This window comes from Serinus canaria, chromosome 12 (genome assembly GCF_022539315.1).
Source record: "Serinus canaria isolate serCan28SL12 chromosome 12, serCan2020, whole genome shotgun sequence".
Taxonomy (NCBI): domain Eukaryota; kingdom Metazoa; phylum Chordata; class Aves; order Passeriformes; family Fringillidae; genus Serinus; species Serinus canaria.
In genome coordinates, this window is record NC_066326.1 from 12,712,286 (window position 1) to 12,736,803 (window position 24,518).

Below are 24,518 nucleotides of genomic sequence, written 5' to 3' on the forward strand. Positions count from 1 at the left end.
AAGTAGCAAAAGTAGCAAAGATCTGCCCTAAAGATATGATTTCAGTGATGAATTGCATTGTGTTGGATTTCACATCTACAAATTATCATGAGAATGTGTGAAATTACTGGTTTTTTATTTGTCTTGAAAACAGTTTCAAAGGGTTGTTAGTGAATATTGGGGTATGTGAATGTGGGACTGCCTGCAGATCATTCTGGTTGGAAGGTCCTGGTTTGTTTGGAAGCAAAAGTACCTCCTGATCTAATCAAAGGTCACATGACAGAAACTTTTGAATGTAAGATTTTACAATTGAACACTAAAGATGAAAAAAACCAATTTTGAATAAACAAGATTTATATAAATTGTTCTGGGAAGTTTATGAAAAAAATACAAGAGAAAATGTTCATCAGAGGGTGGAAAATTTATACCTAATTAAAATCTTCTAATATCTCTTTTTAATATTTTCTTAGTTACAGTACTGTAATGCCACTTTAAAAATAAGAAAAAAAAGTAAGAAAACCTCCCTGTGCTGACCTACTTAACATCAATGAAATACCAGTTGTCATTGCATTTGTCTCTTGGTTTTCTCAAGGAAAAGCTCTGAGAGGTGCTGACTGCTGTCAGAGATAGCCAGTCCCCCCAGCCACAAGGCTGGAGCCAGTTTGGAGTCACATCCACACTCTCTGTTGTGCTTTCTGCTCTTCTGGCTCTGGTTCTGGATGGGAGCAGGTTTTCAGGTCACACACCTTCAATAATGGAGCACATCTGCAGGGAGTGGTGGCTGCAGCTCAGGCTGAGCTGAGGGTGCTCTGGGTGCAAAGAAACAATTGAAAGCATCTGGCTGTTCCAGCAGGCATCCTTGCATACTCCTGTCCTTTTCTTGATTGAGTAAAAGCACTGGGCAGGGTGGGATTGTCTTGAGTATGAGCCTCAAATCAGTGGCTGAAGCAGGATCATTTATAAATAATTCTACAACAAGAATAAAACCACAGAAAGATAAGAAAAAGACTGGGTTGTGTGATTTAATTAAGTTCAGTATTTGCATCTTGGGATTTTTTGACAGTATTAAGCTATTTGTATACTTTTGCACTAGTAGTAAAAGAACGTAATGAATTAGCAATGTAATGAATTAGAAATGGCTAAGAAATGCTTGCTATTATTTCTGATTTCACTATACTCTAATTAGTCATCTGTTCTGGCATCAATGTTCCTATTTTTTCAAAAAAATCTCTTGGGCTAATTGCTCATTTCTAGTGGTGATGGAATGTCCCTGCATGTCAGAAATGGCAGAACCTTGCTGTTTCATTTTGTTCCTGTTTTGATCTTTGCTTTACAGACAATTAACCAGTGAAAATATGTATAGATCTGTTTCCAGAAGAGCTGTGATGATTTCACTGGTTCCCTCTTGGAGCCTTTCAGCACATCTGGCTGGCCAGGCCATGAGCTCTTCTTTGTCTTGGCTCTGAGTTCTACCAAAGCCAGCCAAGCTAGCTGCGCAGTTTATGTACTAGTTTTACTTTAAACCAGAGCTTGTGTACTACAATGAGCAAGCTACTTACTTGAAGAGTGTTACTGAGGGGTTTGAAGAGGTCACAGTCTCCTAGGGGAGAGGGAGGAGAAGCTGGATTCCTTCCACAGCACACCTGAATGGATGAGGATTTGTGTCCCCAGCCTAAGCCCTGCAGCTGTGCCAGCTGAGGATGTTATTGCCACCCACCATTATCCACTTGCTGCTCTTTTTCTGCTGGGATTGGAACCCTCAGATCCATCAGCAGAAGGAATCAATCCCTTATCAACTTGAAGCCAGCTGAGGCAGGTTAGCATCAGTGGTGGTGAGTGCCCATTCATCAGGCCAGCCTGGCTGTCCTTGCCTGCTGTGGATAAGGGAGCAGAGGAGCAGTGATAACATCCAGCAGCCAGTGGCACTCACATCTTCAAGTGGAAAAGCTGAGTCTGGAAGAGAATTATATCCATCAGTTAAAAACAAAAATACCTTTCCTGAAATCACTTTCTCTTCAAAGGCTGTAGCACCAATTTAGGTAATCAGGTTATTAAAATAATAGAACTTTATCCCGTGCAGTTCTCTTGTTTAACTAATCAGAATCAGAAACTCTTTGTTCATTTTGCAGATAGACATATTTCTGCCAGATGCAAGCATGGAGATCAGTAATAAATGATATTTTCCATGGAACTGTAATTTTGGAGACTAAATCTGTGTCACATTTTAGGAAAACAATTTCTTCTAAATATTTTTTTGGTTGGGATTTTTTTGATAGATCTTGCAACAAGCTTATTCTGAGCCAATTATATTCTTAATTTGATTAATTTTGTCACACATGGTTCTAGGACCTTAAAATTAGGTGATAAATCTCAAACAAATCTGGAAGCTCATAAATGGCTACTGTTCCCAACGTGGCTGAGGCCTTAGTCTGAGTTTGCTGGAGCCATCAAAGCAGCACAGTTGGTTTCTTTGTGTTGAGTCTTCCCTCTGCTGAGCTGCTCCTGAGCTTCTCATGAGGATTCATTTTAGCTCCAAGAATACGGTGAGGGTTGAATGCAAACACTGAGGTAAGTTTTTAATGATTTAGAGATTCTCTTAGCTAGGATGATTTTGATTATGGCAGTTAGAGGTTTTAGGTCTGACTTTGGTCCTACAGGCCAATAGGAATTTATACCTGAGTAAGTGATAACAGATCCCAACATTCTGATTGAACTGTGTTCAAGCCTTTTGCATTGGAAATGCTCTAAAATTGCCTTTATGTTTTTTTAAAGTTATTGAGTATTATAGCCTTACTTACATTATTGCAGGGCAAAAAACCGCAATGTTCTACTGCTGAAAGAAGTGTTTTCACCAAGTTTCTAAATTCTCTTCTGTGCTTTACTCTATGTTGCAGCTGTGGTTAGATTTAATGAAAGCATCCTTATCTACCCTGTTTAACTTACCCACAGTCATGCCATGTCTGAGATTGACAAAATTGGTGAGAAATTTCTGTAGATCCTGCAGCAGTCATTTGTAATATATTTATGAATGATAGGACATTTAAAAAGAAAAACTTGGAAAACTGCTTGAAATTTGCTAGCTGCTTTTCTTTGCCAGATTTCTTTACCAAACCACATTCAGCTTTTAATCCATCTGTTACACAACTCATCTTCTAAGAGATCTTATTCTCCATTTGTTGATTTGCCTAATTTCTGAAGTCAGTGGCAGAAACTTTAATAGGAAACTGTTGTATTGTTAACTCTTTTATAATTGAAATGAGCTATGTTTCAGTTTCAGTGTTGCAAATCTCTTTACCTTGAGGCTTATAATCTATTTCCATTGAGTAATTAATAGATGGAAGCATATTTAGAACTAGAATGATTGTTCATTTTTAGGAAAATGAATAATTGTCAGAAATATCTGCTAGTAGTAGTAGTTCTTTGAATTCTTTGAATTGAACCTGTCAACCAAAAAAGCCTGCAACTGATTGCAAGGGAGAAAAGAGCTGAGAGTACTAATTCCTTTTTTTTTAATTTATCTCTTTTGCTTAGCAAGTTTCTAATGTTTAATTAGAAGAAGTGAAGACAACTTGTTCAAAAATTGCAGTGTCTTAGGATACCTTTTCTTTTGGTTTTGTCTGAAAACTGCTGAGCTTGTATGTGAATCCTTCACAGATACAGTCTTATTGCTTGAAGGAAGTTTGAAAAGTTTTATCTGGAAGTAATTCTTTAAGAGAAAAATACCTTGTCTTTCCCTCTAAAAGCAGTGTAGCTCCAAAAATGTACTTGAAACAAGCTGAGTGAGAAAACCTTGCCTTAGTTACAGAAAAAAAGGTACAATACAGAAAAAAACCCATGAGCTCTCCAGCTATATTTGACTGCTGTTAGCACCAAGACCAAATGAGTACTGTCAGCTGTACTTTTAGCAATGTGCTCTGTTTTTCCTTGAGGATTGATAGGTTTAAATGTACTGATTCTCTCCTTGAGTCTGTCAAACTTTGATCTGGTGCTGAAGTGTTCAAAAGCTTCATGCATTGCGGGGTTTCAGCGAACTTGATCTTACAGGTTTAACTTCAATAGTGTTTCCATTTTGAAGTCTGTCATATGGGTCTACCACAAAGAGTGTTTGGTTTTAGCCCTGATGCCTTGAGTGGTGGTATGCAGCCAGTAACAGAATACTTGGAATAAAGAAAAATCCTGAAATGAATCCCTGCAGCTATGGGCCAGTTGAGAGCGAGAGACAGGATGTAAAGTAAAACCAGTATGTCTCCTTTGATCAAAGGGTAGAGTCCCCACCACCACCCAGCAGGTGATTAACACACAACTACAATCTCCCCTACATGGGTGGAGGGACAAAGCTGAGGATCTGCTTAGCACCCAGAAAGCAAACTTCAGTTAATAACTGATGTTAGAACTATTTCAAATGCTGCCTTTGTGCATTCAGTTTCATGGCTTTATGTGATCTGATGCATGTAAGTGCAACTAAATTGTCTTAGAATAGGAACAAAGCATCTTATGAACTTAAGCGTCTCATGAAACTGCATTTTGATTTTCAGAAAAAAAAGCTCTTTGCACATGGAAGTGGTTACATATTTTTCATTTGTGTATGCTTTCTATATTTAGAAAAATTCATTAATAGTCAACTGCACCATGAATTTGGAGTATGGTGCAACAGCCCTGCAGGGTGTGGTGGTACATGGTTTTATACATAAAAGCTGCTCAGAAACAGACTTGACCAGCTGGAAGATCTGAAAGCCACAGACTCTTTTTACTTCAAAAGTAATGACAGTGGGTGTTTCATTTTTTTTTTTCTGAAACTATAATACTGGATTTAGAAATCTTTATTTTCTCGTGGTTTCGTCATATTTTATTTATTAAGTGCTGAATACATGTTTGTTGAAGAGGAAGAATGTAGCACATGAAGCTTCCACTGTCCTGGAGGATTTACAACACAGCAGCACTTTGGTGTCAGTAAACTCTGTCCCACTGACTTTTTGAGGACAAGATTTCACACCAGAACTTTTGGAGAGAATGTCAGCTATGCTGTTCTCATTTTCATGATTTTGACTCTCTTTGCAGTATAAATCATGAATGCAATCAAAATATAACACACCTTTGCTGTATTCTACTCCAGGTATGATATAAAAATCTCATCAATGAGTCTTTCTAATAAGTGGCCTCACTTGAATTGCCTGATGTAACATCATCTTAAGAAAAAAATGTGTTAAGAATTAATTGTAATGTAGATATTTTTATATGAAAGAAAATCAGAACATGTCTCACCAAGCAGGATCTACCACATATCATCAATCAGAGACCACTCAGCTAATTATGAAGCCCAGTATTTTTTTTTCATAGTTTTATCATGTGAGATCAAATGTAGGTACACATATGACACAGATAATTTTTACTAGGATCCTGCAAACACTAATTAAAGTATTTATCCCATTGCCCAAAAATTCTTACATTCTTTTAATGCTATGATGGAATTTTTTTTGAAATGGACAGAGATCCATTGCCAGATTCTAAGACAACATGGAATATATAAATCTAAAATCAACAAAAGATGAAAATATTCAAATAATCAAGTGTGGATGTGATATTCTAGAAAATAATCCCAAATCTATGAAAGCTGCACCGGTTATTGGCTTTGTTGCAAGACTTGCACTGTGGTTGGTCCAAATTGTTTGCATTACTAATGGTATTATAATGCAATTTTAGCAAGCCTTTACCAAGAAAAATATTGTTTATTAGCCAATCCCTTTTCATTAGATCAAAAGCAATATTTGAAATATAAAACCTCCAAATCTGTAGGAAAGTTGTTTGACAAAATAATGCAGTTTAGTAAAATGGAAGAAGATTGGTTTAAAAAGTTATTTACATATTGTTTTTTTATATTCTTCCCAGAAGCAGTGGGTACAGTGTGCAGAGTTTGCAAGAACAGGTTACTCTCTTGTCAAGGGTTACAAGACTGATGGTCAGGCAGTTCCAGCAGTGTGGTTTTTAAATGGTGACAGACAAAGGTAAAAACAGGTGCAGAGCATCAGAATAATTTATTCTGTGGCAAGGTAAAAACAGGAGCTGAGCACCAGAACAACTTATTCTGTGTCTTTGGGGGCTTTATTTTTTAATAGCAGAAAAACTGCTTTCTTCTTCAGTGCCCAGTTTTATGTTGCTTCATGATTTTAGCTCAGGACTCCTTTCTTTGTGGCACTCAAAGCCATGTCACGATAGAGTTGTGACAAAGCATCCCCAATCTCCTGAGGCAGCCCTGGCTGCCAATCACAGCTCGGCTCTGTCCCGAATATCCCGGGGCTGAATTCTTGTTTGCATTTCCTTTACAGAGAGCCCGAGGTTGTTATTACACCTGCTGGTGTTCAGTGTCACTGACCTCTCACCTAAAGCACCATCAGGTGCTCTCTGGCATCCAGCCCACTTCAATTAGCTTCATTTGTCATGTTCTCCTATCTGCCAGCAAGCAAACTGCAAAAAGAGGTCAAAGTAGGGATTTTTCAAATGTAAATGTTTCCTGCAAGCTGCTGCTGAAACTTAGACGTGTCATTCAAAATGCATGTTGCTGCTTGCCCACTGCTCAGCAAAGGAATTGTCTTTTACAAGAGCTTGCTTTTCTCAGTGTTGTCTGGGGTTGTTGCATGCATATTCCTATTGCCAAGTATTGTTGCAGGCAATAAATAAATCACAATATTTAGAGCATGTTTCACCCAGATGCTGCTTTGAAATACTGAATGAAAATGAGGAGGGGAAAAAGTTTCAAACCACGAACAGGAAGGATCCAAGTATCTTGTTACAAGTGGTGCTTTTTTTATATGGGATGTGTTCAAATTTATTTTACAATATGATATTGAATCTGCATTTTAATTTTAAAATAATTTGTCCCCCTTTATGGTTTGGGTTTTTTTGCTTGTTTTGGGTGTTTGACTTTTTGGCTTATTTTGCTAATTGAGCTCCTAGGGCCACCATATGAGTAACAGAGAAATATGTAGTTTCTGATAGTAGATGATCTTTTAAAACTTAGTAGTAATTCATGTTCTGAAGAATTGTGTGGACTCTGCAGAATTATTAAATGTTTTAATGCTATGACAAGAGTACAGCTTGTATAAGGTAGGGGTCCCTGAATTAAAATTACTGCAGGAAGACACTGCTATTCCCAGGAACTGAAAGGAAGCATGATGAGGTGACAGAAAATATTCTTCCTGCCTTATAGAATAATAATTTCTTTTTGGTTTTGCATTCTTATAAAGGAACTGAAACTTCATCAAAAAACTCTACAGTTGTACTTGGATCAGATTTAGCAATTTTGGCTAAATAATGTCCTGGCTTTCTTCTGCTGCTTTTTCATTTCCACTGCCAGTAGTGAGGAGGAAAGATTTGGCTTGGAGAGATGGGAATAAGAAGGAAGAGACTGGTTGTGAAAATGGGAATTGGCTTTGTGGGAGTGCAGATTGAGGAAAAGAGCCCTCTCCAGAGCTGTGATTGTCCTGTGTGATTAATGACAGAGCTGCAGTCCCGGGTGCGTTTTCAGCAGGGGGAGGCAGGAAGGAGCTGGAGGACTGGGTTAGCTTTAGCATTAGGGCAGGGCATAGTTTGTTTTGGCAGGATTGAACTTCTGAGATGGAGTGAAAAGGTGAATGGCAAAACAGGTTATTTGGGTTATATCCAATGAGAGGGGTAGGTAAACTGTGTGCTAAGAGCATTAGGGGTAGAATTAGGATACATGGAGAGTAACAAAGGACTGAGAAGAAAATAGTCATAATTTCTTTCAACTCTTCAAGTTACTCTTTGGTGGATTTTCTCCATCATTCTTTTGAATTCCTTTTATTTCCATTTTCTCCTATTTTCCTTTTGTTATGTTTTTTCCCTCTTGTCTTTGGCTAATCTCACTTGACAGTACAATTTATTTACTGTGGCTTTGCTATAGTTCATAATCTGCATTCCTACCCCAGCTCCAACTTGTTTTCTCCCCATTAAAATCTTGCCTACTGCAACCTTAGATATCCAGTTGTTAACTCATGGAAATATATGTAAAATAGATCATCTACCTTTTGCTTCTGCTGCCTTATTTAGTAATTTAACTTTTAAAATATTTTGTTTTAATTAATTCGGTAGATTCCCCAAATAGTCAAATTCCTGCAATTTGTAATTTACTTTTGCAGGTAGGTGGAATGAATAGCACACAGCTGAAACCTGAAGGCAGGAGAGGAGAGGGAGGTGAAATCTAGAACACAAAGAAGGAGGAGGAGGTTTTCCTTCTGCCTTTGATTTTGGCTGTGTTGTGCAAAGGCAGCTTTTGTTTTAGTGATTACTTCAGGCTATGAATATGAAAGCCCCTTTAGAAAACAGACTTTCAGAATAGAAAACAGTTGTTTTATTCAATGCTAAAGGTAATAACTAACACAAATAAACTGTCTGCTACTCTAGGTGAGTCACTACACAGAAGCTTTAATACAAAATAAACTAGATTTAGTATGGATGGAGATGTAGCATACACAGAATCTTACCAGCCCAAAGACAAATCTGATGAAAGGCTCTTCCAGCTGAGTTAGACAATTTATATTGATTGCATTACTACTATAAAGCATGACAAAACTATGTGGGCAGTAAGGAACAGTCATACTTGGCACAGTGAGTTAAATTATCTTCAATCATATACAGAACTGAGCATAGAAAAAAAAGTAGCTGAAGAACAGGTAAAATTTTAGGTAAAAACAAAAAACCACAACAAATTATTAAACCAATAGTATTGTAACTGATGTTATTTGTTTCAGATGCTTTTATTTGCTCTTGTGAGCTACCAATAACTCATGAGCAGTGAGAACTTTTCTTCTTTCATTGTGGCTTTTTGTCAATTCTTGAAAAAGCTCTACTCCCTTTAGGAAAGTTTAAAAAATTGTTCTTTTGTTCTCCACATCTAACTGAAGCTATACTGGAAAAAACATCTTCCCTGATTTTCTTTTCAGATGTCTGCATTCAATAAGATAACCAGGCACATTTGGGTTTTGAATTTGATTTTTTTTAAAGAATTGTCCATTAATAGATGGAGAATTCTGACAAATATAATGGATTTAGAAACACACATGTACGTTACAGTTAATTATAGAACATAAAATATAACATTTAATAAGATTAGAGATTCACTTTTATTGCTTAATGAGTTTTTGAATTAAACCCCTCAACTTTTCAAGGTTAATAATACCCTGTCTCCTGTTTTCCACTTGTTAGAATAAAGTTTGAAAGGTCTTCACAGAATTTGACATCTTCTAAATAATTTTCAGGAGCTAAGAGTAATCAGGAATGGTGTAGGAAGTTGTATAGAAGATAAAGTAAATTGCTTTTTCCCTCAGTGTGGATCCAGCATCATTGACACTCAGCTTTTCATTTCTAAGAGCCAGGGCTTTGTCTGCTGGACTCCACTCTCCAAAGTCAGTCAAGGGCTGCTACTTGGCAGCCTTTCCAGTCCACTCCAAAGGCAGTTTAGCCATAGGAATCCCTCTTATTGTTCTGCCTCCAAACAAGCTGATGCATTCTAATTCCTGTTTGTCTGTTTTCCTGTAGAGCATGAAGAAGAGATTTTAGAAAGAATCTGTGAATACAGAGTGCACAGTATAAATTTACTCCTCTGAAATCAGGAATGACCCAAACTTTGGGTGTGTGGTAGAGAAAGAATTTTGGATCCTTATTGCCAATTTCCAAGGCAACTGCTGCAATGAGTCTTGAACACTTTTCTCACTTTAGCAATTTCTGGCAGAGACAATGTTTTATTGTATAGGACAGCTTGTATGATATCCAAAGCAGGACAAAAATTTGGAAACAGTGGAAGAATTTGGCACTTAGTAATCTGTAGGGTGTGCACATAGTTTAAATAACTTTACGATGTGAAATCTCTGTGCTTGCAGTCAATAATCAAAAGCTTTACAGGTTTAGCAGAAAGAATTCCATTTTAAAGCAAAATTAACATGTCATAAAAAAATCTCAATGTGAAACTGGAGCACAGTATGATGTAGTGCACCAAGACTTCCATGTCCAAATCCTTTTTTTCCCCCTTTTCTGAACAAAGACCAGTACAAACATGCATCTTGAAATAATGAATCATATCTATGTTAAGCATCAAGACCTTTGGTGCACATAATTTTATATCTGTATTTGAAAAGATTGATTTCCTTAAATTACTATAACATGTGCATTTACACTTATTATAATCTTGTTTTTACAAACTGTCATTGACAGCAGATAAAGGGATCTCATGCTTATGTAAGAATCTATATATTCTTTTAATAGCTGCTTTTTTGCCATTTGACATCTACTAAATTTCCCCTTTTTTTCTGATTTTCTCAGAATTGTGCACTATTTACATTACTGTGGTGAAAGAGCTGTATCATGGTAAAGAACATGACCAAAATGCCCATCCACCATCAAAGAATTCCCAACGCTAAAAACTGTGAGTGGGTTTGATTCACCAGATTTAAGCTGTCTTTATGTCCAGGCAGAAATCAGCTCTACCAGATTCCAGATCAGGTCTGTAGTGTTTTCCCAAGGGTTTGCCACTTAGTAAAAAGGCAGCTTGTTGTGCAGAAGTCTTAAAAGTATAAACTCAGCTATTTTGGTTTTGTGGTTAGGACAGTGCTGTTTATTGAGTTTCCAGGTAGGAATCTGGTAGGTTATCTAGCACTCAATAAATTACAATATGGCCATTGAGCTAAAAAAACCCCAAGATACCTGCAGTGTCATCAGTGGAAATTAATCAACTGGTCAATCTGCTTATTTAAAACAATATTTCAAAAATTACATGATGCCCTCTGGCATGACTTCCTGGTTCTATAAGGGTATATTTGCATTTGCTTCCTATTTACAACAACTTCAATGAAAACTCTTTAATTGCCTCGATGTATATGCTATGTATTGTTGGTTTATCTTATGTTTGCGAGCATGCTCTAAGCCCAAGTTGTAATTGTATTGTACTAATTAGATTAGCAGTTTCCTAATTATTTTATTTTCTGAAAGCTTGAAAATTTGACATGCATTGAAAAATAAACGTATCAACATTTGAGGTTGAAAGAATGCATGTCATGGCTCTTTCTTTAGTGCTTAAGATACATTTTTAATGGAATATTTTATTATCCTGACATGTTCAAGGAAGTCTAGATCTAAATTCCTTTGGCCAGTTGGCTTGACTCTTCCCTCAGGGACTGAGCAGTAGTGCCAATTTTTTTATCCATCCTTATTTACACAGAGTGACTGGAAGCTTTCAGAGTCCATCATTCCAATCACTCATACCTGAGCTGAACCCACATGAATGCAAATCCATCTGGCATTTACCCATCCCATTAAATTTGCATTTTGAGCTGTATGGGTTACATGTTTCTTGCAGGCGTAGTCAAACAGTGTTTATTATTTTGTGAGACCAGCTTGACCAGTAGCATCCTCTGTGAGGCAGGGAAAGAAGGAAGGGCTTGTAAAGGCCAGGCTCAGGAGCAGAGCCCCAGCTGCTGTTCCCCCAGGGCTCAGGCAGTGCATGTGTGTGCTGGGGAGGTGCTGCTCAATGTCCCTTTAGCTGCTGGGTGGTGGGAGGGCCGGGCTGATGAGGCAGAGCACGCCAGCTTTCCCTCCCAAAGGATCCAGTTGTTCATATTGGCAGGAAGTTTTACTTACCAAAGTGGTTAGCAACTGGCAAGGTGAGCACATCCAGCTCTGAGGTGTTCCTTACACACATTTCTTCATGGGAATTTCTTGTGTTAACAAAGCTACAGTATGCAGCGTGCTTAATATGCTGTTTTATTTATCAAGGCAAAGAAACAACTGTATGAAGAAGGTCCATATACAGTAAAAGTTATTTTAGGTTGAAGGTCGATGTGTTTGTGCTTGTGGTTTGTTGTTCAAATCTTTAGAGATTTTATGTATTAGCAGTTATTTCCTGGAAGTTATAGGAATGATGTGAAATCCTAGAAGGATTTTCACTTTTCATTTTCCCTATCTTCTCCTGAGAGGAGAATGTTACTCAGCCTCCTAAAATTAATGCATTCCTTAGTTGTAAATTTGATAAAATTTTTGATGACTTTAATATTTTGCATGTATTAAGGAAGATGTGTGACTGTGTTTTAAAAAGTACACAGATCTCATTCATATAAAAACTGAATAAAATTAGATCAGTTGAAGTGTTATGTTTACTAAACTTTCACTTTCTTCTTGTCTGCACCAAATAAAAACCTACAGATGATCCTTGTTAAAAGTAGTAAGTCCAAGGAATTCCCTCCTTCCTCCAGGACATGATGTCTCAATGCACTGTCCTATCATTAAAGTGATTTCTTTTCACTACTGCATTTGTTGAAAAATGTTATTTTTACTGAAACTACTAGGGTTTAAATCTTTTTCTTAAGGGGACATGTTTCTCCAAATTATTCACTGAACAGTGGAAATAATTTCTACACCTATTAAAAAGTTCCAAAACTCATCCAACTGTTATCAGTAAAAACAAACAAAAAAAAAACCCTAAAGAGCAGTTTAATAGTTTATTTTAAAAATAACTTTTTGCTAATATGATTGTCAATGTTAAGACACACCATGCTTTGTCCTAAAGGTTTTTGATGGGGCACTGATGGATTTAGTAGTTTGTCATCATTCTGACAGGCTGGCTGCTGACAGACCATCCCTGTGGTTATCTGGAGATCAAGGTGCAGCAGCTGGAGAGCAAGGTCTTGGATCTGAGTGCTTCTGGAAAAGAGGAGCACAAGGCTTTGATAGAAAGTTCCAGCTACCTCCATCCTTTCACCTCAGTCACAAGCTTTGCTGTATGTGAAGTTTAAGGGCAGATGAGTTATTTCCACAAAGGCTCCTGTGTTAGCAGGTTTCAGGGCTGGCTCCATGTTCTGTTATCACTGTTTTCTCAGGAGGATGACAGCAGCTGTTCTTTGATTGAAACATGAAGAAAGATGTGTTGAAGTCAGATAAGCATCACTGCTAAAGCAGCTTTACCTCCCAATTTGCTGGTTTTTGTAACATGGCTGCTAATAAGGGACACTGAAACTGAGCTTTGTACTTGACTTAAATTAAAATCTTGTAAGTCATGTAAACCTCAAGAATTTTTTCTTCACATAGCTCTGCTTGAGACAAAATACACCCACGTCATTGTGAAATAAAAGGCATGGAATAAAGGGACCTCATCTGACCCTTGGTAGTAGTTCTGTAGGATTTTTTCTTGTCATTCCTTTTGATTATGATTTGCCTTTTTGATGATTTATTGGTCTTTTTTTTAATTTTTGGTATTTGAAGTGATTTGTGGTTGGCCAGCAGTAGCTTCTTTTAACTTCATTTCCAAAGCTGCACTTGTAGGACCACATTCAGCAGCAGATTAATTCTCAAATACCTTGGTTCAGTTTTCACAGTGGCTGCCAAGAAGCCTTTCTTTCACAGACCATTTTGTACTTTGTGATACTGGTAATTAACAGTTACTTACAGCAAGTTTGCTTCTGGATTCTCCCCAATGGGATGTAAGCCTTAGTGGTGGAATACACTAATGAAGATAAGGAAAGTGAAAATTGACAGGAAATTGTGTCTCTTAATTTTAAATGCTCTGAAGTAGACTGGCCAATAATCTCTTGGTGATATGCCCCCGAAGTGCTCTGGCAGATACTGAGGATTTTTAGGATGTAAGTAGGACTGAAGAAATGGTCAGAACTGGTTTATTCAGATCTCATTTGAATTTTGGTTGTGTACAATGGTGAATGGCATTCTTTTAACAATGGAGTGCTGTTTCTAGTGTCTGCCTGAATCCACTGGATGTCATTTGAATTGCATTAAGAATAAGTGGGTCTAGTAAGGTGTATTTCCACACAATACATCAGGTGAGAAACTATTCTCCCAGCTTTTTAATGACTTTAGAAAAATATGTATCATTGCCAAATTTTCTTGCCATGACATTGAATCAGTACATTTTTCAGTTCATCTCTAGATGAGGTTTTACTGCATTACAAATTGTGTTTCAGCTTTAGTTCATCACATGTGAAAACATTTTCAAAAGAACAAAACTTTATATTCAGTTGCAGCCAAAATTAAAAAAATCTAATAAACTTGTTTTCAGTAGGGTTTAGTTTCTCTCCATGATGATCTGTTTCTAATCTTTGTATTGCAATTAAAATAAGAAATATATAATGTTTTTGGTATTTTAAATTTGCAGTGCACTCAGGAACGTGAGTAGCTGCACAGAGTAAACAAGAAATCTGAAGCAAGAATTCTACTCTAGGCTCTTCCTTCTGCTCCTTTCTGGGGCTCCCAAAGCCTGTTATCATTAAACAACTTTATATTATGCAGGGGCATTAGGGGGAATGGAAAGATGGAGTGAAACTGGAGCCCCCATAGAGGGGAAATCCTGAGTTGTTTGGTAAAACACTGTGAGGTCATTATAGAAAAGAAAAGAATTTACAATTAGTTTGAATGAAATAATGAAATTATGCTTTATTTAAAATCCTTTACAATTTTAATGAGACTGTACTTTATTTTTGAGGAGCTCCATTGTCACTTCCAACCAATAAGCCTCATGAAAAGCAATTAGAACAATGAGGTTTTTAGGCTCTTTTTTCCCTTCTACATTGTTTTTAAGGAGACTGACTCTAAAGTATTTAGGCATAGCTACCCTCACTGTATCCATTATCACTCTTTCTTTTCTCTTTTGTATTACTGAATGTAAACCAAGACATTTTTAGCCTCCCTGGTTTTCATTCAGTTTTTCAAACAAAGTGGTAGTGACTAAACAGCTCTATCAGCCTCTCAAGGAGGCCAATTTAAGCATTGGCCACTTGCCATAGACATAAAAATACTATTTATTTATTTATTTACCAGGTGGGGGGCTAAGATGGAGCAAGTGCCCCTTTTAGTTTTCTTAAACAAAAATTAAATTTTAATGAGTTTGAATCTTCTTCAATTATAAAAAACTCTCTTTCAAATTTCAATAATAAATAATACCAATAATTGCAAATGTTGAAAGGAGATTGCTAGGCTTTCCACCATACAATGGATTTAGTACCTAAATCCATTGTATGGTGGAAAGAAGGTATCAAGTTTTTTAATTACTGTTTTTCTATCTAAGTGAGTAAAAAAATCCCATTACTTTTTTTGCATATTTTAGGGTAAAAAGCAATTTTCGTTCTTGGTAGCATTCATTCCTTATTTTAAGAAATATCTGTTTGGTTTTCTATTTCCAAAGCTGAGTTAGTGTTAGAGTATAAGGATGAAATGTCACTTTGAAATTTTGTGCATGTAACTTTGCCACCCAGTTTAGGCCCATGCCCCTGCTTTGCTCCTGGGTGTGGCCCTGTCTTGAAAGGCTCCATTTTCAACTCCTTGTGGCATTTTTGGCTGGGTAGCATTTTCTGGTGGGACTTCACTTCATGGGGATAAAGGAATCCATCTCAATTTCTGAAAACTGTTTGCAAAAATTCCCACCTGATTTCTGAATCCAGCCCATCAACTGCATACTTGGATTGACACCTGGTAATCATTTTGTCATACTGTGAATTAAAAAACTGACACCTCAGTTGGTCTCTGGTTTATATTTTTCAAACTGTAAATAATAGTGGTGCTTTTTTAAAAAAAATATTCTCAGTAGCACTGATGTCATATTCATTTGCTTTCCCTCTATTTGCTTTTTTCCCTGGTCAAAAATATTTGCATCTTAAACTATAAAAATAAAAATCCAGGGAATCAAAAAGGCATATGTTCATTCTAGGAGGATCATCTATGATGTTCATTTTTTAGCATAATTTTTAAGCAGTATGGTGCTTCCTTTGAAACACAAATCAGGGAGTTTTGATGATTTAACAAAGTGCACAGTATGGAGGAGTGACTGATAAAAAACTTAGAAGCAGATGTGTGTCAGAATACAAGAAACCTTATGTATCATGGATAAGTTTTAACAGGGATCCTTAGAGGAAAGTGATACACTGTTGATTTTAGGGTTTAGAGAAAGCATCCTGCTGGATTTTATTTAGGAGTTGATACAGCTGCACAGGCTGCAGACTGTGAACTGCTCCCTGTTCTGTTGGAATAAGTGAGACATCTTTAAGTATTACCTGGACCCCACTTTCCCAGGTACCTCTGCCATGGGGATCTGCAATATTCCCATAAACTCAATCTTAATGAAATGGAGCTGATAGTTCAGAGTGTTTCTTGGAGCAAGGGCAGATGCATACTATGTGCTTTATTGTGCTACCTAAAATAATGACCAGAAAAAAATTCCTCCTATGTGGAGTGAGTGACAACAATTTGTTCTTCTAGCAAGTTACTGATTTCTGCCTTCTTACTGGAATGGGAATTTATGTAATTCTCATGGTTAGTGCTCACAAACTGTGATTCCATAACAAAAGCAGATTTAATGAAGGATTTCAAGGATTTCATGCTTTATGGAGACAAAACTTTGTGACAAATTGTCCCGAGATGTTTGTCAGGTTGCAAAGCTGTGCTGCTTCTGGTGGCCAAACTTTCAGGTGTTAGGTTAATACCTCAATAAAAGCAAGCTATTACCTTATGTTACATAGGTGTGCCTTTGGCTCTGAGTGGAAGCTGGGGTTGGAGTTTTGTGCTGGACTAAGACATAAATAGTTTTGGGGGGAAGATTGTTTCTGGGGGATTAGAGCTCCATGCTTATATACTACAGTAGCCCATGCCCTGATAGGGAATTTCCAAATTGCATTGCAGGGAACACTGCTTCTGTACTGTGCTGACTACAAGAGTCACAGATAAAGAGAAAAGTTTGATGCTTCCTAGTGAGTCAAAAAAATGCTGCCTGTGTATGTGTTAAGTGATGGTAAAACAGCACCAGGGTTGCACAGTGCTGTAAAGGATGCATGAGATGAGAGACATAGCCAGGTTACCTCTGCTGTGGTCTGACCATGGAGAATTCAAGCCAGCTCCTTTTTATGCCAATATGTTGCTTTTCTCATTGTGAAATCATGATGATAACCCTGCTTCTGACAAAAGAATATGTTAGGTTGTTTGCTCTCATATTGAGTGTGTCACCATTGTCAGCTTGTCTTCAGATCACCAGGTTTTTCAGGAAGGTGTTGCTCCTCAGGGTCAAATCTAACCAAGCCAGTCATTTTCCTGATATTCTGCTTCACGTAAAAGTCTCTGTTGTATTTTTTGCTGGAGTCAGTATGTTTTAATATTTTTTTTCCTAAACTATTCAATCACATTGATAGTTTTCTTTAACTTTTGTTGATTTTACCCAAAATGAGGTGTGCCTTGTGTCTTGGTTTGAAGGGTGGGTGGATACCTCTCTGGATGACAGATATTACAAAGATAAACTACTGTCATGAGCCCTAATATTGTTTCTGAAGATGATTAATCAAGTAATTAGCAGAGCTGTCAGAATTGGCTTCCATTTAGTTCCTCTAGAAAGCCTTTTTTAGCCACTGACTTGTCTTTCTTTAATTGTTAACTGGTAACCTCTCCTGTTCCTGTAGGGAGACAATGTAGAGGTCTCTGCTTCCCAGGAGGTAGTTTTTGAGGCATAAATTCTTTACCTTTAAAGAAAAGGAATAAGAAAAATATCAGTGCAAAGGATTACCTAAATAAAATTTGAAAAAAATTAGTACAGAAGAATTTATGAAATTATATTTTTGGTTATATTGACCTGTAGACGTATTTTCTTGGAAATACTTGCTTTTTAGTGAATTAAGATATGCTTGGCTGTTGGTTGCTTTGTGCTGTTTCATGTTGAACTTTAACTGGCCTGCCTTAAAATGATTCCTGATTTGAAGTTTGTCTTGGAAATATAATGTTTTCTGTATTACTGTCAAAAATTAATTTGACATATGATCAGTGTTAGTTCACAAAGGTGACTGTTGTATTTTCATATGTATTTGTTAGTTTAAAAGAAAAAATAGTCACAATTTAAAGACAATGGAGCTTTTGATGTCTTCATTTAGTGGTTAAACCTTATATACTTGTTTTGGATGAACAATATGAATGGAAGTAGATTGTTAGAGACAAAACTAAACAGGAATTTGGGAGCAAAATTGGATTTTTTATTTACTTTTTGCAGTTCATTTTGTTTCTGAGTTTCTATACAGGCATTAAAACGTGAAAGGTTTAACTGAGAGTCGAAGAGAAGCTTTGGAAAATGAATGAATTCCTCTTCCTTCTAATGACAGCTTATAAAGGTGGTTTAATCTTACACTGTGAGTGAGTGTTCTCCTGGCAGGTTCTCATGTGGACAGATTAGGCATCCATCTGAGACACTGTTATCATATTGATTCCTTCCCTTGGAAGAATGCAGGCTTTTACTCGTGGCAGGGATGATTCCAAGTGGCTTGCTGAGATTACATCTTGCATGTGAGTTTTAGCTGGGATTATGTTACATGGGAGTGACAATTTTTAGAGGCATGGTTCAGGTGGTGCTGCAGGAAAGGAGGAGCTCTGCTCAAGAGGAAAAGCTGACATACACTCATGTAGAAAGCAGCTCCAGGGAATTGCTCAGATGATGTTCTTGAACAGTATGCGTGTACATGGAGAGGAATATAAAAAAATTGCAGCTGATTGATGTTCTCAGAGAATAGGCAGTTGTGTATAAATCACCCTCAAGGCTGGGTGCTTCAAAACCAAGTGGCAGCTCAGATCTCTTTTTACAGCATGTTCATTGGTGGACAAAGGGGAATAAATATTTCCTGAGCCAGACTTGATTCGTGGTCTGGAGTGTTCTGGCACTCAGTCCTATTCAGAGAGATTTCATGGATAAATCAAAATCTTATGTAAAACTCAGAAATGAATATTTTGTATCAATTTTCCACTATATGTTAGCATAAATAGATTTTTTACTTAAGATGCCATTCCTGCTTGAAGCAGTGCTGACTTCAGAGTTAGATTAGGCTTGTTTGGACTGAGATATTTTACCAAGAACTCAGAGTTTATGGTAATTGAAATTCATGGACACATATAGACAGGTAGTACAGAAGTGGGAATACTTTATGCATTTATCTATCTGCCTTTCATTCCAGCAAAGGTGAAGCAAAGTTTCAGAAGTTATAATAAAGTACCAGATGTAGCTGAAAGGTCTTTGCTGGCATCACAAGTTAAATTTAAATGAGTCTTCTCAGCAGGAGAACTTGGGGCTTGTATCAAAGAGACTTTAGTTCATCAGCAGTCAGTCAGGAACAGGGAATTTAAGAATCACCCTTACCTGTATATCTTGCATATCTACAGATCATTAAATGCCCTTTTTCTATGTGAGATTGAGCTGCTGTGAAGGGAATTTTGCACATAACTTCCTGGTGACGCCACAAGTGCTAAAACACTTTGGGATGTGAATTTATTAGGGAAGTCAGAAGAACCCCATGAATTAACCTCTTTTCTCTATTTGCAAACCTTGGATTTTGTCTTCCCTCCTTGATTTTTCCCTTTAGATTTCTAATAATACTGTACTGGCCAACTATATTGTACTACTTAGTGTCTGTTAAGACTTCAGATCACAGATAGTAATTAATTCAGTGTTATCCAGCTATAAGTGGGGTATTAGGCTATGGCAATTTTGCAGTAATTATCAACTGGAATCTGTTACCTAAAGAAGAGCTTTACATTCCTTTATCAATAGCCTGCCTTGTCCATTTTCCTACCTTCATAACACGGAAATCAAAGGAACTTGCAAGCTTCTTTAATATTTTATAGGAGAGTAAGACATTCCAGTTAATCTTAGCTTGTTATTATATAGCCATGTGATATGAATAACCAAAAAATACCTCTAAGAAGGCAGAACTTAGGCATGAAAAAGGAGAGACAGAACAGTGTATATGGTAAGTGCAAACTGTGAAAGCTGCTCTAAGTGTACTGGTGCTTCTGTGAAGGATGCTCCTGCCCTTTCCTTGACTCCTGGGACCTTTTTGCCATTATTAGTACTCATGCTCAGCCTGCAGATCTGGCTGAACATAACCCTTACCAAAAAAATAAAAAGATTGTTCTGTTGAATCAGTGAGTTTATCCAGCTCACCAGCTGCAAAAAGTATATTGAAGCCAAAAAAGGTCAGTGATGAGAACTGCAATCTGTGCCTGGGAGGCTCAGGGAGAGGGGCAAAGGAAGGCAGGATGTCCACTTGTAGCAGAGGAGCAGATAAATTGAAGGCAATTATAAAACTATGTCCACTGGCATCCAGTGAAATATTCAGAGTTACTGCATGTTGGTGCTGGTTTAGGAAGATGCTGCTGAAACAAACAAAAAATAGTCCAAGGAGTTTGGATTTCTAATGTGGTCAACCAATCAGGAGGGGTTTGTTTCCTGTAAACAGTTCACTAACATGAGGTCTTTGGATTTTACCTACAGAACCCATTCTTTAAAGGTCAGATACAAATTTACCCTGTCATGTCTTTACTGATTCAGCAGAACAAAAATGGCTTTTCCCCATCATTGCCAGCTGTAAATCATTCAGACTAGTCTTTCTTTGGATAGCTTTCAGTTGTCATTTCTTATATACAGCACTTGAAAAATTATTTCTAACCAGAAGTTGAACTTCAGGAACAAAGTGCCTATTCATTAGACATGATATTTCCTGGATATCAGAAGGGTATCTGCAATAGCCTTTTATCAAAGAAAAGATAAGATTCCTCCTTTCCCTGTGACTGAGCCAACCCCAGCAAGGAGCAAAAAGGGGAGTTCTGTAAGAGAGTTTTGTATCCTGTTCCAGGTAGTTAAGTCAATTGCTTTTCAGTTGGCATTAATAAAACATTTCTTTCAGTGGTAGATTAATCCCTGGCAACAGATGTCTTTAGGTAGAAATGCATTCAATATTTTAAAGTTAAAATGTATTAAAGATGCTTACACTTGAACTAGCATTGGATTTAAATATCCATTATTTTTAACCCAGAGAAAGTTTTCTGGTTTTCACAATCATAAATATGTACAGACTTTTCAGGGAAAACTGAGCAACACAATGAGTGAAGTCAAAGTAGAGGGAAATAGAATTAGTTCTACATAATGGGCCAGTCCAATTGTAGAAAAGAGGATTTGAAACTTAAACAAGCTAAAAATATATAAATAAGTGACAGCCATTGGTCTGCTCTAATTTACATTCCAAAAGGTGACCTACAGTTTAAAGCCTTGATCCTGCAGAACTCAATGCAAACAATAGAAGTTACAGCAAACTCTCTAGCTTGCCATGACAGTCCCCTAACTTGGAAGAGAAAAAGACATCTGAGATGGTGAAACCTCAGAAGTGCTTCATTACAACAGTTTTATAGGTCTTCCAAATAACAAAAAATGTTTTAGGAAAAAATGCAGTTTACACAGATTTCTTTATTTACTGCTTCTTTTATCTTAATGTGACAGAATTTAGTCTGATGTTAGAGGTTTAAAAATAGTCTTGAGAATTGCAGTTCAATTGTTTTGCTTAGATGTGTGAAACCAACACTCAGCTCATGGTATTTGGCAAGTCTGTAGGCATGAATTTTGAATGAGATTGTCACATGTGTTCTTACAAGAGATGACCAAATGGTTGTTGTTTTTTTCTTTTCAAGTGGTTTGATTTAGTCATTGTTTGCTTACTAATGAATCTTTCCCCAGTGCTTATGTTAAAGTCATTTATGTATATTGCATGTATGAATAACTGTTTTTTACAGGGAGTGTCTGTAAGGAATGCAACAGAGACAGAATTTTTTAGGGGAAAAAAAAATCACAGCCTAGAAGATCAGCAGAATGCAGTGAGCTTCACCCCCAGCACAGCATTGCCAGGAGCAGGAGGAGGCAGGTTCTGTCCAGCAGGGTACAGTGGCCAGCAGGAACAGGGGAGGACTCACAGGTAGCTCTTGTGCCTGGCTGTGGGTCGCAGTGTGTGCCCAGCCACAGCAAAGGCACTCACAAGGTACAAAGCATCTTCTGTGCCTTCAGTCCCACCACGTATTTTCCCATTCTTTCTTTGCTATTCAAGCTCTTTAAGGATTCTGTAATATTTTCAAGGTAAAAATCAATCCATACCTTGCAAATACCTCTTTGTGAATGGGCTGTTAAGTCTGCATAGAGTCTTATCTGTGTTGACTTAAATCTCGTTTTTTATCCTTAAGATGTCCCTCATGGCAGTTTATATTTCTAGACACCATGTACATCCCCCTCCAATCAGTGTGTAAATAACACTCTTCATTGCCTCTGAATGTAGAAACAGTGCAAAGATGTCTTAAGTAGCATAAGTGGGTTTAATCATAATATTGGGGGATAGCAGAGGAAGAACTCTCAGAAACATGTGTTATAGTGCAAATGCAGGGACAGTGTTCACTTTCATTTTCTTTCACATTTCTATTTGCAAAGTGCAGTCAGGACAAATTCTACTTCACTGTGGTTGGGAGGTCAAAATTTAAATGCTGCTTCATTTTCTTTTTCTCCCCCTTGATTTTCCACTGTCTCCTAAAATATTCATCCCTACTGTAATTACACTGAAGTTTATTTAGTACACTGTTTCATTTTTTGGCTGAGAAAGCCTGCAAATTTGAGTTAGTCTGCTATAGCAGCTTCATCACAGAATCACAGGACGGTTTTGGTTGGAAGGGACCCTCAAAGGCCTTGTCATTGTCTCTCTGCCATGGGCAGGGATGTCATCTCCCCTCCACCAACATCCTTCCCTTCAGCTGCATGTGCTCATTTTCCAAGCCCCAGGATTCCTCGTGGGGGATCATTTCAGCAAACAAATAACCTTACATGATATTTCCTACTGTTTTATTGTTGTTACTTCTTATGTGTAGTTTCTTGTGGTACTCCCTAGACATTAATTCTTTTGTTACTAATATCAGTTGCTTTCATTAATCTGATTTCACCAGTACAGACAGGGTAGAAAAAATAAAAAAATGGAAAGGAGAATCACTTCTAGGATATGTCAAATTTTAGGCCTTGGTCTTGAATAAACAAACCCACAACAAAACAACAAAACCACCACCTTATACTTCTGTGAAGACATTACAGTCTAATAAGTTAACAGTGTAAATGTTTATTTAACAAATAGTTTTTTAAAAACTTGTCACTGACCCAGTGTGATAAATAACCAAGGCTGGATTAATTTTAGAACTGTATCCAGCCATAAGCCTCAGGTCATAAGAAGTTTATGTGAAGAATGCAAAGCTGTAGTCTCAGGCACTTGCACTGTGGAGCTTACAAGCTGCAGGATCTTGCTCTTACAAAGTTTTGACTGGATTTTGTCATATACACAACTGGGGAGTGCTCCAGAAGCTTTAACCATCAGCACTTTAGTTGGGATTGTGTTGCATGTGCCAAAATGTCTTCCTGTTTCCAACGTTTTTCTTCACTTAATTTGGCAGTGGGAAGACAGACAGGGCCCATGGTATTGCTGTCACTGGCCAGAGGAGATGAAATCAGGAGAAAGAAGTGGTTAGCCTTCCACTGATGTTTGAATTAGAGCTGGTCTGATTAAATTAAGTTTAAAATGACTGTTCTAAACCAAGAACTTGCTCTGTTGTCCAGAGTGAGTCTGTGTCTGCTGGGAATGTCTCTGGAATGTGCCTTGGAAGGAACAGAATGAAATGTTCTCTGTCTCCTGGAGGGCTGCTGAAATGGGCCCTATCTTGGAGCACTTAGACCAGGGTCATTCCTGAGCTTTAGAAAACCTGCCTGCAGTTGTTCTTTAAAGACAAAGTGCACTGGGTTTGTGTATCTCAATCCAAGTTTCATGAGCCCAGAACCTCTACTGAGAAGTCCCTTGTCTGCTCTGACTCCAGCTGTGGAGGGTTGTGCAGTGTGTGTGAATAAGGCAGATCTATTCTGTGCAGGAATGGGCTGGTGTGTGCTCTGCAGTGCAAACATGCAGTTACATTCTAAAGGGAATGCAAACTTTATTTTTTTCTGTGATAATGCCTACTAAGTCCTTACATATTATAAATTGTTTTTCTCACAGTCATGCTTGATGGGGAATTTGGAAGTCAGGGTGCTAAGAATATGAATTCTTTCAAATCCTCTCTTAAAGAGCAAATTGAAGAAGACCATCTGCCCCTTTTCCTCCACTCCCAAAAAACAATTTATTTATGGGAAAACAAACACGTTAGTGTTCCACTGTGGACTGTATCACCACTTGATGTTTTATGTGCCTCAATTGTTGTGTTTTCAGATTGCAAGCCCCAAGGGGCAGGGACCATGTCTTCTTTTGTTTGCACAGCCCTGAGCCTACTGTCAGCACTCCATAAATAAGAAGTAATTATAGTGCAATGCACCCATGTATTTTGAAGGCTTGGATCTGCTCCTGTTGAAATCCAAGGAAATTTTTCCCCTCCTACTTCAGGGACAAAGGATAACATACTGTATTAACTAGAGGATTTTTTTTACATTGAGGGAGAGTGTTTATGTGAGGAAAATAGACTCAAAAACTATAATGCATCCTTTTGATTATGTTAAATGCATATATAGAAGCTGTTGTGAATTAGAAATACTGTTTCAAAAGATGATAGCCAGTTTTCCAGTGCTAATGACTTAGCTTATTAATGCAACAGTAAAATAAGAAATGGAACTGCTCTCAACTATGGAAAATTGTAATTAGAATGGAAAATTCCATCATTCTACTCAGTAGACACAA